At 32.4% G+C, this 9,502-nt stretch overlaps 1 pseudogene across 1 annotated transcript; it reads right to left on the bottom strand.

The window, feature by feature from the left end:
• Positions 1–2,711: 2,711 nt before the first annotated feature.
• LOC149180870 (putative 12-oxophytodienoate reductase 11) lies at positions 2,712–8,804 on the bottom strand (annotated as a pseudogene). Its single transcript, XR_016257494.1, has 6 exons — positions 8,569–8,804; positions 8,327–8,467; positions 7,941–8,071; positions 7,491–7,670; positions 6,750–7,215; positions 2,712–2,800 (listed from the first exon to the last, which is right to left on the bottom strand). The product of XR_016257494.1 is annotated as a putative 12-oxophytodienoate reductase 11 (transcript).
• Positions 8,805–9,502: the final 698 nt, after the last annotated feature.

Below are 9,502 nucleotides of genomic sequence, written 5' to 3'. Positions count from 1 at the left end.
TTGTTAGTGACCACTCTTCTGGTAACCATAGTTTTACGTTCAACTTTCCTTGCCAAACTATAGGAATGCTCTAGAGATTTAGGTTCCAAGAGATGCACCTCATGTTTGATGCTTTCCTTTAAAGTGCCTATAAGAAGATCCAACAAATTTTCCTCTCAAATGTTCTTTACCTTGAGACTTAATTTTTGGAATTGTTGAATGTGTGATGTAAATATGGATTTCTTTTTCAAAGAGTTTTCAATTAGATAAATAATATATTGCTCTTAATATAATGTGATATCAATTCTTCTGTAAAAATGGACCAAGAGATAGTAAAATCCCTTTTTGTTTTAGTAAAATCTCTTTTTGACCATTTCTAAATGCAAGAATGCAATTTTTATCTTTAGTGAGTTTGATACTTTATGCATATCAAAGATTTATTCCATATTGGAATTTACTATGTTATAGGTTCTTTCCCCTCAAACTTCCTCGTATCAATCTTGAGAATTAAGTAGTTCTTTGGTGCCACATTGGACCATCAATTATGTGGATTTGGAAGTGATGAATAGTCGTAATTTTGGGACTAAATCTTTATTTCTTCTACATTTTCATGATTTCCTCAATATTTCCTTTAAGGAGTCTTTCATCTCGGGTTTGCTACATGGGCTTTCACAATTCTTCCATCTTCTTTTCCATCTATGTCTTATATTCATCCATCTCTTTTTCCATCTATTCTTTATTTTCACCTGTCTTCTTTTTCATATGTTTACCCATCTTTTTTGTTTCTTCAATTTGGTGATTTTCTTTTTATCTTTTTGCCTAAGTCATGAGTAGGATTTTTGGACATTCAGTTGGTGAAGTAAAGTTTGAAGCGCACTTTGGAGCCATGTGAAAAGACAATTATACTCCTCTTTTTCCTCTTTATCAAAAATTTTGAATCACTAAAAATAGATCTTCCAATCAAAAGTTATGCCACTTACTTTGGACATTATATGGATGGTTGACCTTTGTGCATGAGCTCATTGGAAAAAGTTACATAGTACTGATGACAAGGGAGTGTCAGATGCTATAGCTCTCTAATATATGTGTGGGATACCATAGTAGTACTTGGCCCAATATCTCAGGGTATTGACAAAGGAGGTTTAGTTGTACTACTCGACTACCCAAGTACTAGAAAGTGGTATCCCTCAATGTTATTCTCAATGTACTGTAACAATAAGATAGTCGATTAACTTATCTAAAGTTAGTTTCAAGTATACTTAGGAGACATCCTATATATCCAATGGTACATGGAAGTGAAATTCCATATGCAAGTACTATCTAATGTGGTACCACTCAAATAGGTAACAAGGGTTACAAGGGTTTCCAACTAAGTGAAACCATGTGAAGTTCCTGCTGTATTCTTCCACAATCATAGTTTTAGCCATTAAATGATAGATCATTGTGATATTTAAAAACACTAAAATACATCTCTAAAAAAAATAAAACTGATCTTTGCTAACCCTAGAAAAAACTCTTAAAACCAGTAAAACATAACTAGAAGAAAACCCCAACTTAAAGCATAATGAGTCAAAGTTTCAAAATTCTTGCACATGTAACTCACTATGACATCTCAAGGTTATGAAAAAATTTTAGTCTAAAACTTCACTTACAAAGGTTATAGTGAAATTTTCAGTATGACTATTGTAAAATTGATTTTATAATTAGTTAGAAATTCTATCTTCCATACATTATATATCTAAAAATATAGTGAACCAAAACATGAAATTTTGATTACCTATCCTATGATATTTTTCCTTGGCTTGTGAACGATTTTCTTGTCTGGAAATTCCCAAAAAAGGGGTTATATCAAAAATTTTAAGATGACTCATTTATAACTGATTTTAGCATTAGTCACAAACCTTATCTTCCATAGGCTATATTTTTTAAAATATAATAAACCAGAACTTGAAATTTTGACCACCTATAACTTGATATTTAGCCACTATCTCCTCAAAATTTGTTATCTAAATCCGCCCCGAACCTGCAAAAATAAAATTATAGCAAAAATGTCAAGGTGTTGATTGAAGAATTAAAACCCTAAGATCATAGCTCTCATACCAAAGGTTATGATCCAAACACTTTGAAATTAATAGAAATTTAATGAATACAATCTACTCTAAGCTGAAACCTCCTTATACAATTAATCCAATGTATAAGACAAAATATGATGATCTTAAAACTACATCTTCTTAGTGTATATGTAGAAGATGAAGGAGACAAGTAAAATTAAAAGATCTAACCAACCACACTAATATAACAATATAAATATAATTCACTATTTAAAGCTTTACACGAGGCTTTATGCTTAAAATGCATGTGAGGCTTTATGCTTAAAATACATCTTTGTCTAGTGATTAACATTCTTTTTTAGTAAAATAAAATACACATAACCTAAATAATAATATCAACATCTAACTCAATTTATGGTAAAAATAATAAATTACAACAGCAATAAATAATTAAAAAATTAGAATATCACAAAATGTTATACATTTATTGATGACTTGCTCTTTAACGATGCAATTTCCAAATTACTGGAAACCACAATTACATTACATTATACTTCCTTCTCACGTTAACCTGAGACTTATTTAAAGATGGCTTCCGCGCACAACAACCTTTCTATTTGGGAACCTAGGATAAAAGCCTAACATAATAGCAACAAAGAGTTCTGGAGAAAATGTGTGAAGCTATAGAAATGGATAGTCTGTGTAACCAACCACAGGATCAGAAATGTAGAAAGTGTCTCTGTTGTATTTGTTGAGAGGTGCATTTAATTTAGAGAAAGATTTCGGCGAAAATCACATGGAATGACATTTGTCGACGCGTTTCGAACCAACCAGTGTGGTTCATCGTCAGGACAAGTTGAAGAACAGATCTAGCGTAGCATGTTATATAGACCGAGTAGAGCCTCCAACGGCTAGTTTGACCAGCCGCTAATAATGACCAATAGTCAAAACAAATAAATTAATTAATTAATTAATAAAAATTAAAGTTTAGTAATTAAAAATAATAATAAACCCTAAAAATAATAAAAGAGAATAAAATAAAATAATCAAATAAAACCCAACTGAATGACCAAAGGTAAAGAATAAATACCTAAATGAAAAATAAATAATAAGAATAGAAATAGAAATAAAATAATTAATAAAAAGTAATAGTAATAATAGTAATAATAATAATAAATTAATTAATTAAAACTAAAAATTAATAATAAAATACTAAGTGACTTAAAATAATAACCAAAATAGTACGAAAAATAATAAAAATAAAAAGAAAAAAATGAGGATAAACAAAACTGAAAGAAAAATATAAAAATAATAGTATAAATAGATAAATAAATAAAAATAAAATAACAATAAAAATAAATTAAAGTAACTAAATTAAAAAAAAAATTACTAATAATAATAAAAATAATAATAAAATAAAGTAATCAAGTAATAACTAAAGGAATAAAACCCAACTGAATGACCAAAGGTAAAGGATAAATACCTAAATGAAAATAAAAAATATATAAGAATAGAAATACAAATAAATTAATTAGTAATAATAATATTAAAATAATAATAAATTAATTAAAACTACAAATTAGTAATAATAGGAGAATTAAAATAATAATACGAGAAATAATAAAATAAAAAGAATAAAATTAAATTGAATAACCAAATAAGGATAAAACAGAAAGAAAAATAAAAATAATAGTATAAATAAATACATAAATAAAATAAAAATAATAATAAATTAAAATAACTAAAAAAAAAAAAAAATTACTATTAATAATAATAATAATAATAATAATAAAAACAAATAAAGTAAGAAAATAAAAGGGAAAAAAAGTGTATAGAGTTGTATACAGTTAAATACAATCAAAATAGCGAGTTAAATAGTAAAATAGAAAAGCAATATAAGAAGAAAAGCTACACCGAGGCCTATAAAAATAATGAGGGGCGAAATAATGACGATAACATAAAAAGAGAACAATATAAAAACCAACGAGGACGGAAAACACTAGGAGGAGAGGGCAGGGACCCAACACCTACTGACTTTCCAACCATCATCCCTATTGAGATTACTAGGTCTCTTTTCAATCTCTAGCGCTTCCCTGAATTTACAATGATGGAAATCCGGAATCCTAGCAATAACACTCGCTTCTTCGATACAAACATGATGATTGGTTTTCTCCGCATGTTCAGCCAAAGCGGAAGACTTAAATCTCCTATGCCTCAGATCCGCTGCGTGCTCACTAATCCTCTGATTAATGGAACGACCAGTCTCCCCAATATAGGGGGTCCCGCACGAACAAGGGATCAAATAAACACCTTTCATATCCTTAGGGTCGATGGGATCCTTCACCGATCTGAGAGACGAACGGATGGTGTTCAGGGGCCTGAAGGATACCGGGATACTATGTCTCCTGAGGAAGGGGAGTTCTTTGAGCAAACTTGTGGGGTTGCTATGGGATCCCCCCTTTCCCCTGTTGTGGCTAATCTGTTTATGGAAGATTTTGAGTCCAAGGCTTTGAACTCTTCCCGGCTCCTTCCTAAGCTTTGGAAGAGGTTTGTGGATGACACCAATGTCATTTGGTCTCATGGCCAGGATGAGCTTGATCTCTTCTTTGATCATCTTAACAAGCAGTCCTCAGCCATTAAGTTCACTAAGGAACAGGAGGTTGATGGATGCCTTCCTTTCCTTGATATTCTTATTTCTAGGAATGAGGATGGCTCCCTGGCCCATCAAGTTTTTCGGAAGAAAACTCATACGGAGCAGTATCTTCATGCCAGTTCCCACCATTTCCCAGCTCAGAAGATGGGGGTTCTCAGTACCCTTGCTACTCGGGCCCTGAGGATCTCGGACAAGAAGAGCTTTGAGAAAGAAAAATCCCATCTGCTGGATGTCTTTGTGGAGAATGGTTACAGTAGATACCTGGGTCATAGGGCTTTCCTTAAAGCTTCCAAGAATTCTCTGGTGAAAAGAGAGCCAAGAGATCGTGTTCCTGGTGTCCTTCTTCCTTATGTTCAAGGGACCACGGATAGAATTGGTAGGATTCTCAGGAGACATAGTATCCCGGTATCCTTCAGGCCCCTGAACACCATCCGTTCGTCTCTCAGATCGGTGAAGGATCCCATCGACCCTAAGGATATGAAAGGTGTTTATTTGATCCCTTGTTCGTGCGGGACCCCCTATATTGGGGAGACTGGTCGTTCCATTAATCAGAGGATTAGTGAGCACGCAGCGGATCTGAGGCATAGGAGATTTAAGTCTTCCGCTTTGGCTGAACATGCGGAGAAAACCAATCATCATGTTTGTATCGAAGAAGCGAGTGTTATTGCTAGGATTCCGCATTTCCATCATCGTAAATTCAGGGAAGCGCTAGAGATTGAAAAGAGACCTAGTAATCTCAATAGGGATGATGGTTGGAAAGTCAGTAGGTGTTGGGTCCCTGCCCTCTCCTCCTAGTGTTTTCCGTCCTCGTTGGTTTTTATATTGTTCTCTTTTTTATGTTATCGTCATTATTTCGCCCCTCATTATTTTTATAGGCCTCGGTGTAGCTTTTCTTCTTATATTGCTTTTCTATTTTACTATTTAACTCGCTATTTTGATTGTATTTAACTGTATACAACTCTATACACTTTTTTTCCCTTTTATTTTCTTACTTTATTTGTTTTTATTATTATTATTAGTAAATTTTTTTTTTTTTTTAGTTATTTTAATTTATTATTATTTTTATTTTATTTATGTATTTATTTATTTATTTATACTATTATTTTTATTTTTCTTTCTGTTTTATCCTTATTTGGTTATTCAATTTAATTTTATTCTTTTTATTTTATTATTTCTCGTATTATTATTTTAATTCTCCTATTATTACTAATTTGTAGTTTTAATTAATTTATTATTATTTTAATATTATTATTACTAATTAATTTATTTGTATTTCTATTCTTATATATTTTTTATTTTCATTTAGGTATTTATCCTTTACCTTTGGTCATTCAGTTGGGTTTTATTCCTTTAGTTATTACTTGATTACTTTATTTTATTATTATTTTTATTATTATTAGTAAAAAAAAAATTAATTTAGTTACTTTAATTTATTTTTATTATTATTTTATTTTTATTTATTTATACTATTATTTTTATATTTTTCTTTCAGTTTTGTTTATCCTCATTTTTTTCTTTTTATTTTTATTATTTTTCGTACTATTTTGGTTATTATTTTAAGTCACTTAGTATTTTATTATTAATTTTTAGTTTTAATTAATTAATTTTTTATTATTATTACTATTACTTTTTATTAATTATTTTATTTCTATTTCTATTCTTATTATTTATTTTTCATTTAGGTATTTATTCTTTACCTTTGGTCATTCAGTTGGGTTTTATTTGATTATTTTATTTTATTCTCTTTTATTATTTTTAGGGTTTATTATTATTTTTAATTACTAAACTTTAATTTTTATTAATTAATTAATTTATTTATTTGTTTTGACTATTGGTCATTATTAGCGGCTGGTCAAACTAGCCGTTGGAGGCTCTACTCGGTCTATATAACATGCTACGCTAGATCTGTTCTTCAACTTGTCCTGACGATGAACCACACTGGTTGGTTCGAAACCCGTCGACAAATGTCATTCCATGTGATTTTCGCCGAAATCTTTCTCTAAATTAATATGGATCACAGAAGCCTAAACTCTATCATTGAATCCTTGCACGAGGTGCATTTAACTCAAATCTTCTAGGCAAATCCGGGTTGGCCAGGAAAAGTCGACCATAAACTACAAGATCAGCCTTGCCATTTGCAATTGCTGCATTTCCATCTTCTCTGTCATAACCCCCTGCAACCAAGAAGTTTCCCTTGAATGCCTTCTTCATTGGAAGTAGACTCTTGTTAGTTGCAATTGCTTCTCTTGAAGTTACAATTCTGGGCTCCACATAGTGGGCATACAGGATGTTGTATTTACTTAAAGCCTCAGCCATGTAGAGCCCCAGTGCCTCAGGATCTGAGTCACTAGAATCTCCATGTTTTCCAAATGGAGAGAGAAGTATTCCCAGTCTCTCTGGGCCAATTTCATCTGCCACTGCTTCAACAACTTCCAGAGGAAACCTGCACCGGTTCTCAAGTGACCCACCATATTGATCGGTCCTGTTATTTACCCCATCCATGAGCACCATGAATTTCAACACCATCAAAACCTGTCACAAAGCCACCAAAACTATGAAGGGAAGAAGGTAGGAATTCCCTATTTAGTTGAGGAGATAACCATCATGATGTAATGTGAATTGAAATAATTCACATTACCAGAGTCATTCAATGTCATGGCTGAGGTTAAATTCAATGTCATTTATATAGAAAACAGACGAAAACCAGAGTTCATTTTTTTGGCTAAGAAAAGCCATATGATCTGTTAAAGAAAAAAATCTTGAGATCTTCCTGTGGCTTATGTATTATTTGTGCAAAGAACAATCACCTGCTTTGATAGCATTTCTTGCAGCAAGACGAAAATCATTAACAATATGTGGAATCTCCTCAGTTTTTAGAGTTCGAGGAGTGGAAAAATCTGCATAATCTTTGCCGTTGGGTAGGAGAATCCGTCCTGATATTTTTTTATCCGATGACGAAAAGGGAGCCTGGCCATTGGGTTGATAATCTGCATTTCATAAATTTGTCATTAAACTGTAAATTATACTTTGGAAGCTAAATTAATAAAAACCTAATACATACAAATCTACATTCATTTATTTAAAAGCTTGGCAATTCAAAATCTAGAAAATATATCTCAAATTAACTCTACTCACGAAAGCTTACATTCAGAAAACATACAGATCTGTCCAGTCATTCCATGGATAGCAATGCAATGCAAAGCATAGTGTCCAGTCATTCCATGGATAGCAATGCAATGCAAAGCATAGATACTTACCCACATGGGAAGCCCTTCCAGTGTGCCAAATCTGACAGAAGAAAATGCCTCCTTTCTCATGGACAGCACTGACAATGGATTTCCATGCTTCTACCTGCTCCTCTGTCCAAATTCCAGGAGTATCTGGATACCTGTTATTTGCACATTTTATTATAATCTTTATATAATAATTTAATTTTAAAGTAATGTTTAATAAACATCAAATTGGTGTATGAAATTTTTTGTTTATGAAAAGAAATTTATCTAATTTTTTGTTCCTAGAAAGTTAAAAAATACATACTCTTAACCATTAAACAACATGTTCTGAATCATAAAAAGCTGGAAACAAGCACTTGGGTTACTATAACTACTGATGTGGGTATCTCAGAGAGAAAATGTTAGCCTACCCTTGGGCAGAGTCGGAGACGCCAGTAGCTTCTGTAATGAGAAGACCTCCAGGGCTGCTTCTCTGGGAATAGTATAGGATTGCATGTGTTTGGGGTATGTTGTTGTAGGATCTCTGTCTGGTCAACGGTGCCAAAACCACCCTGCCACACCCCTTCCAGCATCAACAAACTGAAACTTACATAAAATTGAAAAATCTAAGAGGAAATAAGAAAAGGGTCAGCAGAAGATTGATGGTTGATACCTGTGAGACAAGCTGAAGGAGCCCAACTGGTACGGTGTCATCAATGGGATTTTCTGCTCCTGCAGGGTTGATTGATTTTCTTCTGCGTTATGCTGTCCACCTCCCATGTTGATTCCTGTCCTTCCTCCAACTGCTGTTCTTTTTCTGCAATGAAAGCGGCTGAGCTCCACCGATTTGGCAAAGCAGGTTGGAGCTGGATAGATTTATTGTGTTCTGATTTGGGGGATTATAAAGAATTCCAATGTAAGTTCTATTTGATAGTCAGTCATGGCGGCTGAATGTTTGACAGCTTTGTGGTCCACTCATGGCTGCTGAATGCTCGACAGACTTCTGATGCACTCACTTATTGGGTTATAAAGAATTCCAATTGCAACTTTAATCATATATCACTAACGTCATGGCTGATCAAACATCCAACCAGAGGCGCCATATGGGATAAGCGTGGTTTCCTATTTGAGGTTCGTTGACCTTTCCTTGTTTCGGTAAGTTTGAATGGTGTAGTTTTCACGTTTTCAAATTTTCCAGTTTTCCAGTTATTAGGGCCCATTTTTGTTTTTTAAACCCTATGACTGGCTGGCTGGTTATCTATCATTATTGACGCTCTCATCTTTGGAAAGTGCGAAAACTTTCCTTTAATGAAATGGAAAATGGGAGGGAGAGGTAGTTAAGTGTTTAGGTAAAAAAAAAGCCTTAGTAAGTGGTAGGTTATCTATCCCTATTATTAGTGATAATTTTATATTAAATTTTTTTATTTAATTATTATTATTATTTAATTGTAAAGATATGATTTTTTAGGAGGAAACACATGCTTTTAATTATTAGGCTCACTCAAACTATATCTATTACTATTGATGATCTCATCTTTTGAAAACTTTCCATTGATGAAATGGGAATAAAAAGCTAGTTAAATATTCAAGGTAGAAAAGAGCAATAG

Source organism: Pinus tabuliformis, chromosome 3_2, assembly GCF_031772625.1.
Source record: "Pinus tabuliformis cultivar Carrire ecotype Pingquan chromosome 3_2, CPIR1, whole genome shotgun sequence".
In the NCBI taxonomy this organism is placed as follows: domain Eukaryota; kingdom Viridiplantae; phylum Streptophyta; class Pinopsida; order Pinales; family Pinaceae; genus Pinus; species Pinus tabuliformis.
Note: the sequence above shows the minus strand (reverse complement) of the source record. Positions and strands in the feature narration are given on the sequence as shown.